The sequence below is a fragment of the Hemicordylus capensis genome, chromosome 4, assembly GCF_027244095.1.
Source record: "Hemicordylus capensis ecotype Gifberg chromosome 4, rHemCap1.1.pri, whole genome shotgun sequence".
NCBI classification, from domain to species: Eukaryota; Metazoa; Chordata; class Lepidosauria; order Squamata; family Cordylidae; genus Hemicordylus; species Hemicordylus capensis.
The window spans coordinates 210,667,871-210,689,343 of NC_069660.1; the positions used below are offsets into that span (position 1 = coordinate 210,667,871).

A 21,473-nucleotide genomic window follows, 5' to 3' on the forward strand; every position below is an offset into this window, starting at 1 on the left:
CGGGAAAGCAGTGGGAGGGGTTAATAAACCCTCCCCCTGCTCTTAAAGCAACCCCCCACCCGAAACGAACCGCCCAGGTCCGGACCGGTCCGGGCACATCCCTAATGTAACTGTGTGTTATATTCCCTGCCACATGGACCTGCTTTAGGAGTCTGCTTCAGCTGCAATATCGCATGTGTCTTCTTATCCCACTGTAACGTAAGTTGCAATGTCAGATCAGCCTGTCCAGCCTTTTCCATATACAATTCGTGTTTTATTGTGGTATAGTATTTTGTTAACCATAAATTAAGCTGTCATACATCCGTGTGTTAGCATATTTTGGGAAGTGAAACCAAACTATAAAAGCAAACATTTAGTTCAGTGTTTAGGGTTTCAAGCCTCTACAAAAATATCCCAGATACTGCCCTCACCTTCTCAAATCAAGGTTGATCCTAGAGTTCAGACATGAAATCACAACAAACGTTTCTTAAGAGACTTGTGGCTGAATGAAAGGTTGCTCTCCAGCAGGAAATGGAAACAAAAGGTCAGAAGGTCACTCCATTTTTAATCACCTTTGACGTAGCAGTCAATTGACAAAAACGGTATCCAGACATGGTGAAGAAACAGAGCTGGCTGAAAACAGAGCATAACTTTCTTTAAGTGTCTTCTTTTGTCCGAGCTTCATAGGAGACTGTTAAAACCAATGAGGACAAAACATACTAATTGAGATCTTAATGGGGAATATTTACAGAAAATACAGTGAATGTTCATCTAATGTTATTGCAGCTGTTGTGACTAGCCAGCAACACAACAATTAATATTCTTTCTAAAACTTCCTCAGGTACTTAAAAAACAAAACAAAAATCTTGTGCATGTATTTTTCCCAAAGGAATATAAAAACAGCAAAAGAGTTTTAAAAGAAATGCTGGGCGGGTGGGCGGGGGAACTGTTTTAATTTGGGCCTTCTATCATTGATTGTTATGATTGAGAAGGAATATTTGGCAGCCTGATCTTGTACATGTTCAGTCAGAATTAACCTTCACCAAGAGCAGAATTAGACATTTATTTTAACATATTTATATACTGCCCCAAATTTATGTATCTGGGTGGTTTACAAATTAAATTACAAAGTTAAAACAAAATTAAAATGTTAAAACATTAAAATAATTTAAAATATAACACAATGCTAAAAACTATAAGTCTAATTAAAAGCCTGGGCAAACAAATGTGTCTTGACTGCCTTCTTAAAAGTTATCAGAGATGGGGAGGCTCTTATCTCAGCAGGGATCACATTCCAAAGCCTTGGAGTAACAATGGAAAAGGCCCATCCCTGAGTAGCCAGCAGACAAACCAGTGGCAACTGCAGAGGAACCTCTCCAGATGATCTCAATGGGTTGTGGGGTTCATGGTGAAGTTAAATACCCAAGGCTGAAGCTGTTTAGGGCTTTGTGAATGAGAAAGACACATTGTGAGAGACACAGAGCTGCTGCTGCTCTGTGTTTCGTTCACCCTTCGACATCTAGTTTAGCCAAATGTCTTTGGTTCACCTCTGTGGTGTATGCAGCTCCACACACTTGGCCATCAGCCAATGCTATGAAATTAGAGTGCGGCCACACACAGTGAGATGACATTGCATTGCATGTCATGTTAAACTAGACTTTGTGAGGAAGAGAAGAAAGAAACACGGAGAGGCAGCAAATAGAACCCATCTAATTCTACCCGTACTCTCAAGTAAGTATGCGGAGAATTACAGCCTCAGTCTGAGAAAACAAAGGGGCTAGTATACTAGCAGAAGGAGAGTTCCTGCTCTCCCTATAGCTGCTCACCCCACAGCCTATGTTGTTGCCAACAGTCCCTTGGCAATGGCTTTTTGAGAGGCCTGACAGGCTGCCCTGGGAGGAGGTGATGGTTGAGCAAACTCTGCCTTCCACTAGCGTTACTCTGGATGCTAGCCAGTATGTGTGTAGAATTCCTATTTCCTTTGCCTAAAGAGGACTCTGAGACCAAACTATATATCAAGGTGGGCGAACCTGGCCCTCCAGCCCTTGTTTAACTACAACTCCCATCATCCCCAAGTCACAATTTACTGTGGTTAGGGAAGATTAGAGTTGTAGTTAAACAACAATTGGAGGGCCAAATTTGCCCACCCCTGGTATATATGGTTCCCTTGGCATTAAGGTTGGCCTTTGGCTAGTTATTTTCTTTCATCCTCAGTTGGACTTCTGTAATATGGTGACAACCCTCACAGAGTTATCACCAAAGTATTAATGATGAAAACTTGAACTTAATCACCAGATGTACACATCTTCAGAGTTATTTGTATATATAGTCCATTTGGATGAGCTACCAACTTTGCTTTTCTTGGATTTGAAGTACGATGTTTGTGCCCTACAAACCTAATAAAAATCTATGACAGCCCATTACCATGTAATCTGTTCCTCATGTCATTGGGTTTTGAAGAACACACAACAGGAGGGCATATTCCTGGTGTTCCTGTTGTGTTGTTTACCTCTGAGCTTTTAAGACCACCACATCCATTTACTAAATAATCAGTTTTCTTATTGGCCCTAAATTGTGCCTAATTAAAAATCTGACCCCTACAAACTAGTCCTCTTCCTAAAGAGACAGAACGTAAACAGGAAAAACCAGCTAATTGCTGCAAAAACTGCATTTGTGGCACTGTAATTGGACCTCAGCGAAACAAATGAACCCACTGGGGATTCCCTAATGAATGTTTAACTGCAAACAGTAGTCAGGCACTTAAGCAGCTCGGCTGACGGTCCCTAATGAAATCAAATAAAATCAAATCAAAGAATCTGGCATTTTCACTAACCAGATTTCTTGGCACAGAGACATAAAAAACAATGCATAAGAATAAATATGGATGGTTATGGACAAGCGTCGGCTGCATGTGTATATTTAGCAACAATTTAAAATAGAATATGCAAGCCCCAAGTCAAAGAAATTGGTGATAAACTCCCATGTCCTTAGGTGGGTCCAGAACTTAAAACAGGTCACCTTTCCCAGAATTTCTTTAAAGCTTATTTTATGATGTTTTCATATTCCCTTTTAAAAAAAAAAGTCATCTAGAGCCATTTTTAAAAAATGTAAAGTAAAGCTGGCTAGATTTATAAAGAAGGTAACAGATAGCATAAATGAAATAAGTAGGTTCTGTAGGTCCTAAACTTGTTTTCTAAGGAGACTAGTTAACAGAACTGTATCTGCTATATACCCTGAAGTGGTCTATTAATAACCTTGCATGGCGCACCATCTGAATCACTGGTAGCCTGATGACCCACCAAGAAGTCTACTGATGCATTTCAGACCATCAGCTGGGGAACTCTGCTATTAGCTCAGGTGTGTGAAAAACCAGTTAAGTTTGCATCCATGTTCCTTAATGAATGGTAACTTCAGGCTGAACTAAATATTATCGTCACATTCACACAGAACGCGGAATCCAAAGGCCCAATGGACCCATGGTTCCCCCCACCGTGTGCTTACCTGTCTGCATTTGGATGAAATAGACAGGAGCTGAACTGCAGTCAGGGAGATTGCAGAGGGGAGGGGAACTCGCTGTGCGGGCTTCCTTCTGGCATGAAGGACAGCCCCAACAGCCAATCACAGCTGGAGAGAGGGAGGAGCTTCCTTTCTCAACTCTGGTTACAGCGAGCTCAGCCTGCAGTTCATCATTTGGATGTAGCGCTAGTGGCTGCAAACCTCAGTTAGGAGCAGTGAAACTCACTACAACCCTAGGTTTCGAATTGGAGTTTGGGAAGGGAAACCTCGGGTTGCTTTTCTGATGAGACCGGGGTTTCACACATGTAGACGTACAAGAAAGTCAACCTCAGGCTCCTTCACCTGAGGTTTGCCATTATGTGTGAAGGAGGCTTGTTTTAGTCTCCCAGCAGGGGTCTCCTTATGAGTCGCCATGGTGCGGAGCCACGCCGCAGCGTCTCACGATTGGGTAAATGGGGTTAGCGGAGCATGTGTTTCACTAACATCATTTAAGGGGAGGGTTATTTTCGTAGGCTTGCTGCAGGGAGCCGCACCCGTTGCTGCACACGGCCGGAAGAAAATGGACTAGGCTCCCTTGGACCAGTTTCTCCTGGTCGTGGGAATAGCCTCCTTATGTTTTTGTACAATTTTTCTCAACATTTATTCAGATGGCTCTGATATTGTTGGAAAAGTGGCTGATGCTAAAAATGGCCACCAAAGAGAGCACTATTTTGAATCTGTGCTGCTGTGCTATAGTAACCCTCCATTCTGAAAACAAAAGATGTTCCAAATAACATATGTTTTGTAACGAATGGAAAAGGATCCAGATTTGGATCAATTTTTCATTCATTCAGAAATGAATGCACACTCATAATGTTTGATGCCAACTCCATGTTGAACATCATGATGGCTTGTAGCTCCATGCTATTAACTGAACTTTATATCACTGTCGGAATTCTGTGTGGCTTCAACAGAGTTAGAGAACAGAGCTATTTGGGGGGCAAAAGTAGCAGTAGTGGTGTTGTCCCCACAGGCGAGTATCATGTTTACCCTAAATAAGTCCCCCCCCCTTTTTATGTTTAACAGAGATTGTGTGGCAGTGCTATATTATTTAATTACCGACATATTGAATTAATTACACAAGTTGGCTGGTCAATAAGTCAGGTCCCAAACCTAAGTTAACATGTAAATTGATATGAATATTAAAATATTTGTGAAGAGTGTGCAATAAACGAGCTGTTAATTAATTTTTAGCAGTTAATACATAGATGTTAGAACTTCAAGTATAAATGATACAGCGATGACACTTCACACGTGCCACCTGGTTGTTATCTTTTACAATGTATAGCGATGACTGTTTAGCTGAAATTATTTGTGAGAGAATCCATCATAGTACATTAGTAAATATTCTGTAACTCTTCACAATTACAATTAATAATGAAACCTTTGATGGGACTGAAGTGAGATCTGGGGTTATTTTGTGAGAATTACTGCTTTCGCAGCTTAGGGAAGTGAGAATTAGTGACTTCAATTTAATTTTAAATTCCCTATGTGCTATAAATAAATGCAGTCATTATCATTCATAGTATTCATTAGTATTCATTATCTAATGTGTGTAATGTAGATATTGTTCCTGCTTGTATTATTCATTTAATCGAAATAAGTTAAATGTATCATACATTTTATTTATAATGCTTCCAGATTTTTCTTACAGTGAGTCTGTATAGTATCTGTATTATTTTGATCAAGAAAGGCTGACTTGAACAAAAAGCTGTATCTACCTTTTAGGCATGCAGAAGGCAAGTAGGGGCCTTTCCCCCAGTAAGGGTACTGCAGTTTGCTTGGGCAGCTCAGTGGTTACAAATGGTGATTTCATTTTGAATGGGCCTTGGGTCAAACATTCAAATCATGTGGACTGTCAGGCAGCGTGGGCCTTGGGCTGTGGATCTTTTAGGGGTAGTCATTGTTTACAATAACATAGCTGTTTGTAGAAGGCTCAGAGTTCAATCCCTTGCATTTCTAGTTCAAAGGAACTTGGGTTACAGGTATCAAAGATCAGCATTGCTGGACAGCTGCCAGGGGCCCATAACCCTCTGAAGGGCCCACTGCTGCTCCCTCCTCTGTGCCCAGAGCCTTCATGTGCTGGAACAGCCAGACTAGTCTTGAGGTCCACTCAGGTAGGATGGAGCCCATCTTTTAAGGACCCTCGAGCCAGCCCCAATGTGAGGCCTTGGAAAGCCACTGTCAGTCAGAGTAAACACGGCTGCTCTGAGGATCCTGTGAGCAGAAAAAGTGGTATACATTTTTAAAAGAAAATGATCATAACTAGATGTCTGATCTGTGTAAGGTACGTTCATACTGTTTATATTCTTCCGGGGCAACAAAACTGAAAGCAAAGCCATTTCAAAGGTTAATTTAGCTTAAAGACATAACTAACTCGTGTCCTATGTTTTCTTAGATTTCAAGGTTTCTCTGTCATGGCTGTGATAGAAGTCTCAATTCAGTTCTTCCCCATGTATATATGAGATGGAATCATTTAAAGAGTAAATATCTTTAGGTCTTTGCCACCCATCCTTGGAGAAAAATAACAGCTTTGTGTTTGAGCATGCAATTTAACATATGGATTCAGCAAGCACTATGGTGTGACTTAGTGTGTTGGCATAGTGATTAAAAAGGATTGGCCCATTATGGTGATATACAAGTGAGCAATCTTCTAGGCCACTTTCATGTAGGTAATGATGGAGGAGGAAAATGAACGCTCCCTTTCCCAATGATTGCCTCAAAAATGGCTGTTAAATGCCATCATCTCCAGAACAAATGACATTGCCTATGTATGTTTAACAAAGCTTTTAACCATCTGTCTTTCACGATATATTACTCTTTCTGAAAATTTTGTTTCCAGCATCCTATAGCACTGGATTTAACTCAGTGAACTTAAATAAAGCAGTTTTGAAATGGTGAGGCACATTCCAGCACCACAATGTTATTTTTCTTCTGCCTAAAACAAAGCATTTCCATTGAGTGGAAAGAATCTGGGTAAAAAAATGAAGCCGTAGCAGGCAGTTCAAGGGCATGTCAGAAGTCTGGGAAGGAAAAAAATAGCAGTGTTTTGTGAGTGCCATGCATTCTAGTATTGCTTCGCTCATCATAGACACAGCACCCATGCACAACCTAGTATCCTTTGTAACTGTTGGGTGGACAACTGGAAGTTAAAGGTAAAGTGTGGACAAATTGAAATCACTTCATATTTATTAAGCTTATAACCCATTCTTCCTTAGAATGCTCAAAAAGGGCTATAATTTGGTTTTTAAAGGCTCCCATCTACTCACTTAACTTCAGTGTTGTTACAGTACCAAATACCCCTAAACACCATGTCTTGAAACTCCTTGTTCCCCTCACCCCCCACCACCACACACATGCAGATATAACCTCAAAATGGTACGTAACACTATGTTACTTAGCTTTTCTTTACATGGAGGCAGGGGCATAGCAAGGTTGGAGTGGGCCCAGAGACAAGATTTTAAAATGCCTCCCCTCACTGAAGCTCAGCTCATGAAGTAAAGAAATCTTACATGAGGCTGAATAGTGGTAACAAAAAGCACACACACACACACACACACACACACACACACACACACACACACACCCCTATGTGCCACAATACAACATCATCTGATGCTGTTAGGTTCTGGGTTGCCAGTTAGGTAGCCTGTTTGTACTCTTTGGAGCTGGAGTTAGACCCATGATCCCAAGGTAACCTACACTGGGGAATTCTAAGTTTCCCTAATTTAGGAAAATTAACCTGGAATTCATTAATATGGGGGGAAAATACAAATAAAAATAGATAACAAGCTTTAAAACATAAAAAATAGATAACAAGCTTTTGTAAAATAGATAACAAGCTTTTGTAAAATAGATAACAAGCTTTATGGAAATTGTATAGCAGTATAAAAAAATAGGAAGAAAACAATAGTATAAAAGGAGCGTCAGTATTCAATGGTTAACACAGACACTTTTTGGGAAAACATTCTTTAAAAAACAAAAACAACCCCCAATGCTCTTGGGATTTCCTTAGGTAACCAGTTATAAATCACATTATTTAAACCATGTCTGTGAAGAGAGTTCTATAAATGAACTGTTAAAATATGTATTTATTTGACTATCTTCCAAAAGTATTATGATCAGATACTCACAATCTAATTTACACTGGTCCTCTGCCAGGAGCTATGTGATGTAGAAAAGGTATAAGGAAACATTGTTGTTTTTCAAAAAAGGTAGATTGCTTAATGTTTGGATTTGAGAAAGAAATACTTACACAACTTTAGTTGGTGAAATCACACATGACTCTCAGCACAGAAGTAAGAAAACGAACAACAAAAGAGCAACAGTAGTCTAAGATCGTTTAAAGGCACAGTCCTAAGTACATTTACTTTGAAGTGAGTTCCATGAAAATCAGTGCCCCACTCCCAATCTATATATATATTTCTCCTAGGTGTGCCAGGGAAAATGCGTCCCAGCAGCCCAGCTGATTGGCTGGGCTGCGGAGGCGCCTGATTGGCTGGTGCAGCGCACCCTGGAGAATTTGGCCAGCGGCAGGCCAGGCTGCAGGCGGTGATGGCTGCAGGCCCGGCCCAGCCGCGGAGGCGAGGCAGCGGGCCTGGGTGAGGTGGCCGGGGGGGCGGCCACCGCAGCGGGACGGCACAGCAGCCTGGGCAAGGGGGTGGGGATGGGGGAGGGGAGAGGTAGCCGGCCTCAAAGAGGCTGGCTGCAGAGGCTAACAAGTGGCGGCAACTGGCTTGGCAGGCCCGGCCGCAAAGGCGGCACTTGGCCCGGAAGTGGGCCAGGCCGCGGAGGCGTTGGGCCCGGCCACAGAGGCAGATCACAGCCAGGTGGCGGCAGAACCAGCCACCGAGGCCAGATGCCCGCGGAAGGCTGGGGTTGGAGGGAACCGGGCGGCAGGACTTCTGTGTTTGCCGTCTGGGAGGAGGAGCGGTGACTGCCGCCACCACCCAATAAGTACTGTGAAATAAAATGCAGGGGGAGGGGAGGGCAAGAGAGAGTGGGGCGGGGGAGGGGAAGAGAGATTGGGGAGGAGGAGGGGAAGAAGGAGTGGGCAGGGGGAGGGGGAGGGCAAGAGAGTGGGGGAGGGGGAGGGCAGGAGAGAGGAGCAGGGGGAGGGGGAGGGCAAGAGAGAATGGGGTGGGGGAGAGGGGGAGGGCAGGAGAGAGGAGCAGGGGGAGGGGGACGGCAGGAGATACTGGGGCAGGAGGGTGAGAGAGAGGGGTGGGAGGGGGAGGGAAGGCAAGAGAGAGTGGGGTGGGAGGGAAGGGAAGAGGGGCAAGAGTGTGGGGCAGAAGGGAGGGAGGGGGATACAGCCGGCCCCAAAGAGAGCACAGATGCGCTGTGCGGGTTGGCTAGTAGTTACTCTAATTCAGCAAGAGACATATTTGCTGTACTGAGAGCCAAGTGTTCAAATGTAATATAAATGTATATCTGGGTGTATGTTATCCCAAACATTTCACAGTCACAGTGCCCATCCAGGCCCTAGCAAAACTTGCTAAGGGATCTGTTGATAATATGGATGGAGATGTATATCCCCATAGGAGGTGACTAGACAATGAGGCTGTTCACATGAGCAGCCCTACCCAGGCTTGGGCAGCCCTACCAGGGTGGGGCTGCTCGGGTGAAGCACTGGGATCGAGGCTGATCCTGGCGCTGCCCTCCTGGGTAGCCCGTGATTTTTACCTGACCATTTACTTGGGTAAAAAGGTGTGAGTGCTCCCTTTTATCCATGTGCAGGGTTTTCTGAATGCTTGGGCTGGAGCAGCCCAAGCAAGACACAAAGCCAGGCACCTAGAGTGCCTGACTCATGGCAGAATCCCTCAATACCCCACGGTCATCAGTGCATTGTGGGCAGAGGCGTAACTATAGGGGGGGCAGGGGGGGGCACGTGCCCCGGGCACCATCTTTTCTGGTCACGTGGGGGGCGTCGCCATGACCAATTTTTTTTTAAAAAAATTAATTTTTTTGTTAATACAAATGTTTCCTGCTCAGTGCAGCAGTGCTGCAGCAGTCAAGGAAGCGCGTCGGTGCCCCCTTCCCCACGAGCGGTCCCTTCCGCGCCGCCTGCGCCCCCCCATTGCTTTGCTGGCGCCTGGCGGCCAGTCAGTGGCCTGGCTTGGCGGCGGCGGCGGGCGCTTGTGAGGAAAAACCTAAGGGGGGGTGCGGTGGGGGGGGCGCCATTTCAGTGCTTGCCCCGGGCGCCGTTTTCCCTAGTTACGCCTCTGATTGTGGGATGCATGTTCCCAGCCTCCAGCCGGTCGTGGGTGGATGAGCCATGAGGCCCGGAAGCATGCTGGATCATGCTATCTTGCTTTCCCCCCTCCTGCCCTCCCCTGTGCTCTCAAAGGTCATGTGAATGACCTAGATGTTAACAATTAGGGTACAATTCTGATCAGACATACTCTATAATAAGAAACATCACATCACACTGGGGCCTAAGGGCCTAATCCACACTGAACTAGATTCATGTTCTAGTTACCCAAAGGACATCCAGGAATTTGGAAATCCTATTACTCTAGATTATTTACAGGGTAGAATGGGGATGGTGGTGGCCTGCCCAACTCAATAGGGTAGGACTTGTCTGCTTTGACCTCATATTAAAAGGAGTCAATCTATAATTAAGCGACCTAAGTTCCTGGAGTGTATAGGGCTGTCAGCAGATTTCTAGGCCAGCCAAGAGTACATGGAGGCAGTGGCCGTATAAAAGGGGATCTACATTTGGAGGGTGGACATGTGATAGCTGCAGTTTACATGATCAGAGCAGCTAAAAGAAGAGTTGCTATGCTTGCCCAAAACATGGTAGCATGCTCACTTTCCACAGGGACAACATGGGAATTGTGAAACTGGATGGTGAGGCTGGTTGAAGCCCTGCATATTCCTAAAGGGCATCGTGTAAGTATGCCAGCCATAACCTGGTGATTGGAATTTGAAGGATGAATTAGATCTCCCTGTGCTGGTTGGGGTTACACTCCCCGAGAAGGAACAAGTATGCAGCTTGGAAGTGCTCTTGGATCCAGGCCTCACCCTGGTATCTCAGGTGGAGGCTATGGCCAGGAGCGCTTTCTATCAACTTCAGCTGATTCGACAGCTGCGTCCATTCCTTGAAAAGGATTATCTCAAAACAGTGGTGCATCCGCTGGTAACCTCCAGGCTTGACTAATGCAATGTGCTGTATGCGGGGGTTCCTTTGTATGTAGTTCGGAAACTTCAGTTAGTTCAAAATGCAGCAGCCAGACTGCTCTCTGGGGTAACCTGGAGAGACCATATTATGCCTGTCTTTTAAAAGTTGCACTGGCTGCCAATATGTTTCCGGGCAAAATCCAAAGTGCTGGTTATTACCTTTAAAGCCCTGAATGGCTTGGGACCGAGCTACTTTAGAGAGCGCCTTCTTCAGTATGATCCCCATCACTCGTTGAGGTCATCAGGAGAGGTCTGAAATAGTTCAGTGTCATCTGCAAATTTGGCCACTTCACTGGTCACCCCAACTTCTAGATCGTTTATGAACAAGTTAAAGAGCACTGGTCCCAGTACCGATCCCTGGGGGACTCCACTTCCTTCCTACCTCCATTGTGAAAACTGTCCATTTATTCCTACTCTGTTTCCTGTCCTTCAGCCAGTTACTGATTCACACATGAACCTGTCCCCTTATTCTATGACTGCTAAATTTATTCAAGAGCCTTTGGTGGGGAACTTTATCAAAAGCTTTTTGGAAGTCCAAGTATACTATGTCAACTGGATCACCTTTATCCACATGCCTGTTGACACTCTCAAAGAACTCCAAAAGGTTAGTGAGGCAAGACGTTCCCTTGCAGAAGCCATGCTGGTTCTCCTACAACAAGGTCTGTTCTTCTATATGCTTAACAATTTTGTCCTAAAGTACGCTTTCCATCAATTTACCCAGCACTGAAGTTAAGCTGACCAGCCTGTAATTTCCCAGATCCCCCCTGGATCCCTTCTTGAAAATCAGAGTCACATTGGCTACTTTCCAGTCCTCTGGTACAGAGCCTGATTGTAGGGACAAGTTATATATTTTTGCTAGGAGATGGGCAATTTCACATTTGAGTTCTTTCAAAACTCTTGGGTGGATGCCATCTGGCCCTGGTGATTTGTTAATTTTTTAGCTTTTCAAGACAGTTTAGAACATCATCTCATTCATTCATTCATTCATTCATTCATTCAATTTCTATACTGCCCTTCCAAAAATGGCTCAGGGCGGTTTACACAGACTCTAATTCTCTATGACAGCAGAAGCGCCGTCAGCATGGGAGTCAGATGCCTCTACCACATCCCCGAGGGTCTCATCCACACACCTCTCTGCCTCCCTGAGCTTCTCCAGGTCAGCCACCTTGGCTTCAAGGGAACGAACCTGTTCCCTGAAAGCCAAGAGCTTTTTGCACCAAGCACACACCCACAACTTCTGCCCCTCAGGCAGATAGTCATACATGCTACATTCTGTGTAATACATTGTGAAGCAACCCCTCCCCTGCTGGCATTCTACCTTCATAACTAGTTTTATTGGGTATTTAAAGTATATGGGGTTTGAAGCTAGGTACTCGGTACAATTGTCAGCTAATTAATAGTTTTTAGTTTTGTCCTCCAAGAAAATTACAAAGTTTGAGTAGTACTCACCTTATTCTTGCCTTGTGTGTCTCCCCACAGCTCTTCCAGCCAAACTCCCACCAAACTCCTGCAAAACTCCTTTGTTATCTGTTTGCAAACTCCTGTTAGCAAAGCTCCTGGGAACAAAGCTCCTCTGGTCCAAGCCTTGTATTCAACACCAGCAGTCAAACTGACTCAGCTCAGTAATGTGGGGCCTCCCTCAAGCTGAGGCTCTCACCTGGAATGAATGAATCCCCTGCTCAGGCTTTTCTTCTGGTAAAAACACAAACATTGCCAGCCAGCCAGCAATCCAACCCTAGGAGATTCCCAGCCCTAGCAGACCTAGATTCTCCTTCCCCTCCCAAAATGGCTCAAATGGCTCTGAATTGTTTTAAAATTGTTTTTATATTAAGTAGTGTGTTTTTAAATAGTGTTTGTTTTAATGTGGATTTTTTGTAAAAATTGTTGTGCACCACCCCAGAGCCTTTGAATGGGGCAATCTAGAAATGCAATCAATCAGTCAATCAATCAATACCAGTCCTGTGTCTTTGCAAACTTTGACCTACGTGTTCAATACTTAATAACCTGTATTTAGAGTGTAAGTACTATAGAAAACATACTTGACTTCCATTGTACAAGATGTCACATTGGTAATGCAAGTATCAAATGACAGACTTTTGGACTGAATTATGTTTGCTGACCCTGTAGAAAACTAGTCCTGCTGTTCCTGCATGCGCTAAACAGAAGGAACTCCTATGCACAGAAAACCCCATAAAAACTGAAAGAATTTGAGCAATGTAACAGGTAAACACATGTTGTTCTGTAAACAATACAAAGGGCATTGGGATTATTTTTAAAAATGAGCCCTTGCCCAAGAAATGTCTACTTCAGCTGCTGAAGGCTGATACTCCTTTTACAACATGTTCTCCTTCCTGTATCCTTTTACTTTTATCCCTAAGCTTGTACAAGTACCTATATGACACTTCCTTCATTATTGCAAATATAGCAATAGCAATAGCACTTACATTTATATACCGCTCTATAGCCGGAGCTCTCTAAGCGGTTTACAATGATTTTAGTATATTGCCCCCAACATTCTGGGTACTCATTTTACCGACCTCGGAAGGATGGAAGGCTGAGTCAACCTTGAGCCCCTGGTCAGGATTGAACTTGTAACCTTCTGGTTACAGGGCGGCAGTTTTACCACTGCGCCACCAGGGGCAAATATGATTGCAAATCCATTGTGTTGGTCATTGTCAGATGCCCATTACTAATCCCCATCGTTTCTGACAGTAATTGTAAAGGAGAGAAACCTGCAGGCAATCAACAGCATCTTTCATCAACTATGTTTAGTGAGATGACTCTAGGTCTTCTAGAAGGAGGTGAACTTAGTGATATCTCACACGTCTCCCCTTCTGAAACATGGAAGATAGATTTGTCATTGTCTTGGGGTGGCAATGAATTTTGTTTAAAGTGAAATTTAAGAAACATTTCAGGATTCATCCCAAGGCAAAATGTTTGAAAATCTTCAGGGGAACCAAAAAAGTATCTATAAGATAAGAAGTGAAACATCTTGGGGTGGCGGGTAGTATTTTACATATTCCCCATTCTAGCTAGGGCATGCATCATTGTTGTACAATGCATACCTATACTAATAGGATAGTAATTCCTTAATAGCTTCAATATTTCTCTCCCTCTAAACATCATCTTAAGCTTTTTCTAAAGTATTTAATTAGCTTTCCTTAAGTTCATTCATACAGTACTATCAAGATTGTATCATTTTATTAACTTTGAATTTATTACTGCCCTGTTGCTGTTATGTACAGTTTATGGGCTATTGCAAAAGGTACATATGAAACATAATAGAAATCAGTAGCAATGTATCCCCAGGAAGATGAGAAGGGCCTATTGCAATTAATATAATCCAGATGACCTCTGACTGTAAACAAGGAACCTGTGGACAATTTATGGAGACAGCAAGGCATCTTCAGTATATTGAATGCAGTGCAATAATAGAGGTTTTGTATCTATGGGGGTGTATTATTTTAGACTTCTGCAATTAATAAGCAAAGGGGAAAATGATAGCTAGGGCTTTTATTCCATGTTGAAAGGTTCATTTGCAAAAAGGGAAAGTAAATGGAAGAAAAAATAATTTATGCAGGGAACTGCTAATCCAGCTGTTTTGCTTCTGGGCTTAATTGGATTTACCTAGAATTGATATTTGCTGTCAGCATGTGTTATAGCATCAGCAAAAGCCACAGTTACTGAAGACTATATTGTAGTCACTTTCTGTTAACGTGTTTTAAATGCTTAATGCTGTCACTTTCCATGTCCTCGTTGCTAGGTGAATATACGCTGCATCTTCTTGGTTATTCCTTCTTAATATTTCAAAGAGCTTGGCAATGCAGGAAGGAATTCTGTATGATTATGCCAATAAGATGGAAGCCAGATCTCATTCCTCTCTAGCCTCTGCCTCCATGTCCTCCAAAAGCCTTTTATATGGCACAGTAGCTGCAGCAGCAGCTGAGAGAGCAGAACCAACTTGCAACTGAGAGCAATGGGCAAGATATCCCTTTGCATCAGAACTGGGATCATTTTATGTCTTCTTATTTGAGCATGGCATGGCACCAGTTAGAAAATGGTTATATAGCTGCAATTGCCCATCCCTTGATTACATTTGGATTAGATGACTGTGACTATAGGGGAAGAATGGCAGTTCAGTCCCAAATAGCAAAGCAAAACCAGTTTGGTGAGAAAGCAGCAAAGCAAGAGGTCTTGAGACCATTCTTTAAGTTTGAAGAACAACAAGGATTTTATTTAGAACTTGGAGAGGGTTAGGAAAGCTGAGCTTAAGACTGAAAGGGGAGAGAGACTAAATAAACAGCAATCTCTGGAGAGATAAAATGGAGACTAACTGGAAGAACAAAGAGGGGAGGAGTCCACCACTTTTATCCATGACCCCCTCCCCCCACAGCAGTCACTATGAGACACTGCAGCTGAGAGCTGATGCTGCCAGGTTCCTAGCTCCAATACTCATTCTCACCGGCTCGTGCTGCTGTCTAGAAGTCCCAATTTCTCTCTCAAGGTGTATCCCCAGATAGTGTGAAACAGGCCCAAGTTCTTTTACTTCCAACTCACTATTCAGATGCTTTATTATTTCAAGGCTGTCCTCTCTATTTTAAGAACAAATTATCAGATCATCAACGAAAGTAAGTATATAGGTCCATCTGTTGTCTTTGAGCCTTGAGTACAGGTAAGGGTCAGCCTTTCCTTGGGTAAATCCCTCATTGACTAGCAGCTGGTTGAATTTGACATTCCAGGTTCTTGCAGCCTGCTTTAGTCCATAGAAACTTTTCTGCAGCTTTCATACAAGTTTTTCTTTCCCAGGTTCCACAAATCCTGGAGGCTGCTCCATATGAATATCTTCTTTGATGTCACCATGAAGAAATGCAGTTTTCACATTTATATGATCCACTTGCATTTTCTTTGTTGCTGCAATGCTTAGGAGTGTCCTTACTGAGGTGTGTTTTACAATGGGAGCAAATGTCTCATCATAATCTTCCCTGTATATTTGCAAGAATCCCTTTGCCACCAGTCTCACTTTGTAACGCTGGACATGTCCTTCTGCATTTTGCTTAATTTTAAAAATCCACTTGTACCCCACAGTCTTCCTTCCTTCAGGTAGCTCTGTGAGTGTCCATGTCCTGTTTTTCTGCAATGATTCCATTTCTTCTTTCACAGCTTCCTTCAAGTTTTGTGCTTCAGTTACAATTTCTTTCCACGTGCTTGGTTCTTGAAACCTTTCTCCCTTTGCAGTGTAGGAAAGTTTCTTAGGCAGGACTCCTTAATTTTGTCGTGTTGAAGTTGCACCCTTTGTTCATCATCAGCATCGTCTTCTGCTGAATCTCTGCCAGGTGTTAAACTTACTTAGTTTAGTTAGTTAGATTTATATGTCACCCTACTCCCATAGGACTCAGGGCGGCTTACATTAAGTAAGGATCCTTACAGTGGATCCTTCCTTTTGGTCATATTGCCTTGATTCTTTCTCCAACTGAAAATTGGGCTCTAAGTTTGACAGCTCACTAATGGTTGGTTTTTCATTTTCACTTAAGTATTCTACATCACATATTTTAATTGTTCCTGTGGCAAGATCTAAAATCCTATATCCTTTACATCCTATGGAATAGCCAACAAGTATTCCTTCCTCAGATCTACAGTTGAGTTTGATTCTTTTGGTTTTTGGTATATAGGTGTATGCTTTAGATCCAAATGCTCTTATATGACTCAAAGTGTTCTTGTTGCCATACCATAACTCTTGTGTTGTTCCTGTGGCCTTTGTTGGCAATCTGCTTTGCAGGTAAGTAGCAGTCATCACTGCCTCTCCCCCCCACCCCCAATGTAGTAGCCAAACCAGCATCTACAAGTATGTATCTTACCATTTCCATAAGAGAACGGCTCTTTCTTTCCGCCACTCCATTTTGCTCTGGAGTATAAGGCAATCTTTTGGTGTTCAATGCCCTCCTCCTTTATGAATCTCATGACATCATTCCCAGTGTATTCGCCACCATTGTCAGTGCGGAGGAACTGTGGCTTTCTCCAGAACTTGTTGCTCACTCTTGCAACATATTCTTTTAGTTTTTCTAGTACTTGTCCCTTTTCACTTAACAAGTATGTATATGTGCATCTAGAATAGTCATCAATGAAAGTAAGAACATATTTATTTCCTCCTGATGTATCAACTTGCATAGGTCCACAAACATCACTATGAATTAGATCCAAAGGATGCTGTGTTTCTCTTCCTTTGTGTGCAAGAAAAGCAGGTCGTGTTGCCTTTGCTCTTATACAGCATGTACACTTTGATTCAGTGCTGCAGGGGGCTATTTTTAGACCCTTTATCATATACAACCCTTCAGCCTGATATATCATTTTGGCATCTCTATGGCCTAACCTTCTGTGCCACAAATTCAGACATCCATTGTGTGTGCATTCTTTCACAGTCTTGGCCTATTCAGTCACACATTCTACTTCAAACACTCCATTCTCTTGTAAAACTGCTTTAATAAGTAATTCCTGTTTATGAGTGATGGAACAGGGCCTTCCTTTAAATTTTACTTCGTAGCCCCTTTCTGTAGCATATTTTACAGACATCAGACTTGTTTCTAGAGTAGGCACATAAAAAGCTTCTTCAATTGCTAATCCAATGGGTCCTCCTTTCTCCAGTTTGCAGAGCAACTGTGCAGACCCTTTCCCTTCTGCATACATAAGTTTTCCAGCTGCCAAGTATACAGGGATTTTACATTTATTATTATTATTATTATTAGTAGTAGTAGTAGTATTTACTAATGGCATAGTGAGGAAGTAACCTGCCTAGAGAGCAGGAGGCTGTTGGTTTGAATCTCCGCTGGTGTGTTTCCCAGAATATGGGAAACTCCTATATCGGGCAGCAGCAATAGAGGAAGGTGCTGAAAGGCATCAACTCATACTGCATGGGAGATGGCAATGGCAAACCCCTCTTGTATTCTACCAAGAAAACCACATGTCTCTGTGGTCTCCAGGAGTCGACATCGGCTTGACAGCACAGCCTTCCTTTCCTATCTAGGTTTATAAATCTCTCTCTCTCTCTAATCAAGTTGCTTGTAGCACTTGAGTCAATGCAGATGCCACTGCTGCATTTCTCAGACTTAGCTTCCAAAACTTTATCTGTTCTTGCAAGGTATATCCTTTGCTTATTAGCTTTAGTCCCTGATTGCTTGTAAGTCACACTATCAAAGTAATGTGGCAAACTATTCAACAGTAATCTTATCAAAACTGCATTTGGCACGAATAGTTTTTGAGCTTGCAGTTGCCTAGATATTTCTAACATTTCATTTATGTGCTTGAACAGAACTTCTACTTCTAAGTCTTTTATTGCTCAGTTTTTTTGCTAGATGCACTTTGGAAATGACAGACTTCTTTTTATATAATCCCTTCAAAGTTTCCCACATATTATTTGCATTTTCTTTGTCCCTTAGATGCACTAAGATTGAACCACTCACCACCAAGCAAATCATTCCATGTGCCTTTTCTTCTGCTTTGTCCCATTCCTTCTGCTCCTTTCCTGCATCTGGAGGATGCTGGGTGCACAGAACACTGCCAAGCCCATGAGTCTTGAGGAGCATCTCCATCTTGAAAGACCAGAGCTCGAACACAGGACCTTGCAACTTTCCCATCATCTGGAATCCTTGTGCTGTCTCCATTATCAAAGCTTTTCTCTTTGCTTTGCTTTCTATTTAACTCTCTAGGCTTTTCTCTTTTATTCACTGGCTTCTGGGTCTCATAACCCTTTGTAGGGGAAGAATGGCTGTTCAGTCCCCAAATAGCAAAGCAAAACCAGTTTGGTTAGAAAGCAGCAAAGCAAGAGGTCTTGAGATTCGTTACGTTTGAAGAACAACAAGAATTTATTTAGAATTTACAAAGGGATAGGAAAGCTGAGGCTGAAAGAGGAGGGAGGCTAAACAAACAGCCATCTCTGGAGAGATAAAATGGAATCTAACTGGAAGAACAAAGATGGGAGGAGTCCAGCACTTTTATCCATGACCTCCCCGCTGCAGTGGTCACTACAAGACATTGCAGCTGAGAGCTGATGCTGCCAGGGTCCTAGCTCCAACGGTGATTGTACCGTATGGGAGGCTGTGTATGAAGACTGTTGGGAAACATCTGCTGGGTCAGAATACAGCAGCAATGCTGTTAACTGGCATAGAGAGGGCAACACATCTTGCCATTCCATTAAGCAGCTTCATTGCCTATATTTTGGCAGAAAAATCATGACAAATAGTCCAGAATGGGGGCATCTAGATCCCTTCTGAGATAGGATAGGTGGTTACCAGGAGTAGGATGTTTTAAGTGGTGTTGTGTGCCCCATTTTATGAAACTCCAAATATCCATCTAGTACCTATCCTAGTGACTTTTGGGAGCTGATGCAGTGTAGCTGCTAAGAGATTGAATTGCCCAACTCACTAGGTTGCAATAAGACCAGTTCCTTTTGATCTCACTCCAATATAGGATAATAATGTAAGGTAAAGTAAGTCAGGATAATTCACATGGAGAGCTTTGCTAATCTTCTGTTGACTATGCCATTTTTGCATAAGTGGAATAGCTAGGAGAGTGGGGCACCCATGTTCACCCCCTTCTGGGTTTTTTGTGTGTGAGTGCAGCAGTGACAATCCCTGCATGTGATGTCGCACACAAGGGGGTGAGGCTGGAGACATGGAAGCACTGCACAGGCATTCCAGAGCCCGTTTCCCAGCTGAGGATTTGTTGCCCGCTGGATGCTTCTTTCTTTCTCTTTCTCAAGGGCAAGAAAGGAAAAAACACCCAGCTGGCAGCAAAGTGTCAGCTGGGAATGAGATCTAGAGAGCTCATGCAGGGCCTCTGGGGCTTTGGCCATGCCCCCTCATGTGTGATGTCACATGCAAGGGGCATGGCCAGAAACTGAGAAGGGCCATGGAAGCCCTCTGGAGCTCATATCCCAGCTGTGCTTGCTGCTGGGTGCATCTGTTAAGAGATCTGTGTGGACATGTATCAACTAGCATGGTCTATGGCTGTGCTTTGCTCAAAGTGGAGGAAATTAGTGTCAAATGGGTGCAGACCAACCAACAGCAAGAAAATACTCAACATCCTATGGGATTGTGGCTGTGGGGTGGGCACACTGGAAGGAATAAAAAAGAATGGAGACATAATCTTGTGAACAGAGTTGTTTTATCAAGGAACTACAGGAGTACAGGATATGAAAAAGAGGTGGGTTATTCTTGAAGCATATTTACCAAGTTTCAGTACTGGGAAGGGGAAGAGGCTTGAAGGTGAAAGAAAGAGAAAGAGGGAAAACAGCATTGGTCATAGCTACCTAAATCTACCTGGGGGAATCCTTCTCTCTGGGGAACATGAAGCAAGCTCATGAGGTGCACCTGAGCAGTGTGGGTGCAGTATCTGAAGGCGAGTGTGGCAAAAGTGGTGGCATGCAGCGAGGGTATGAGCAAGCCAGGTGCCATGTTTGAGGGGGGTTTAATAGGCAAAAACATATCCTGAAGCACAACTGAGGGATTACAGGTCCTCCTTGAGGAATTCCTGATGTTTGGAGATTCCCTCCAAATAAGCTATGAATATTGTCTATTGATCAGGTTATGTCTGGTTGGCTCCCCTGTATGTTCCTTTAGACAAAGGAAGTTTCACAAAAGAGAGAGAGATTGTCTTGGGCAATCACCTGAATAGGGAGGGAACACATCACACATTCTGGCATCCACTCCCTTGGTACTGATAATGACGGGGAGGTAAGGAGGTGAGAAGATTTGTTTAGCCTTGAAACTTCATGGGAGGAAGAGAGTTTGCACTCCTTTCCCTTTTGTCTCTTTTCAACTTCAATTAGGTTATGCTGTGAATCTCTCTTTTCCTGTGCTCAGATGCAACCAGAGAGGGGCATTTCCTCTGGCTTGTTGCAGTCCTTTGCAAATGAACCTGAAAGGCACTTTTGGGGAAATGCCTTAACAGAGCAACCTTTTGTCTGGAATGCAGCCAGTGTTTCTCTTCCAGTCAGGCTAAGGGAAGAAAACTGGTGAAGAGGCTAGGTTTTAAAGGTAGCCTGAAGCACTCCCAAGATGGCGTAGTGAGCGTGGTTAGTAACGTGTTTTGTTCATTTTCTCCCTCACTCCAAGAGAGGGAGAAAATGAACAAAACATGCACCCAGCAATGAGTACTGCTGGGAAATGAGAGTTGACTGGAGCTCAGGGTGTGGGGTGAATCAGACGACTCCCAGGAGCTGAGTGGCTTGGGTTATTGGTGTTGGAAGTTAAAGGACTTTGCGCTGTCTCTTTGTCTCAGACAGTGGAGGACAGACTAGTAAATCAGAGGGCTAGAGAATCAAGACATTGGTCATCCCTTCTCTACTACTCTGACACTATCCCTTTGGATATGTAGATTGCTAATCTCAGGGATTCAACTTCCTTCCTCTCTCTCTTCCCTACCTGCCCGTCTACCTTGCAACATGGCAAGCCTCTCTCCCTGCACCATATGTGCAGAGAGGATGCAGAATCCATCTGCATCCAGCTAGATAGATAGATTAGAGATCCTAACTCCTGACTTTCCTATCTAGAATGGAGTTCCTTAATAAATGCCTTTTATATTGATTTGAAACTATGAATTGGCTCCAAGTTACTTTACTCTCAGCATACACGCATGCCTAACTAAATCCGCTGTGTTGTGCCTCTGTGCACTCTGCTATAATGAGAAAGGGATTCTCTCACCACAGAGAATTTCCAACAATTGGAACCCGTCTGCCCTATTATAGCTCTGCCCATTTGGTATTG

General features: G+C 43.4%; 1 long non-coding RNA gene across 2 annotated transcripts in view; it reads right to left on the reverse strand.

Moving 5' to 3' along the window:
* Positions 1 to 256: 256 nt before the first annotated feature.
* LOC128324450 (uncharacterized) overlaps positions 257 to 21,473 on the reverse strand; it is a 40,618-nt gene continuing 19,401 nt past the window's right edge. Inside the window, exons 3-4 of one of the 2 annotated variants that reach the window (XR_008306864.1) lie at positions 12,166 to 12,373; positions 257 to 670 (exon numbers count right to left, since the gene is read on the reverse strand). This is a non-coding gene — a long non-coding RNA (uncharacterized LOC128324450). The remainder of the gene's footprint in view (positions 671 to 12,165; positions 12,374 to 21,473) is intronic. The other variant, XR_008306865.1, reaches the window with a different exon arrangement.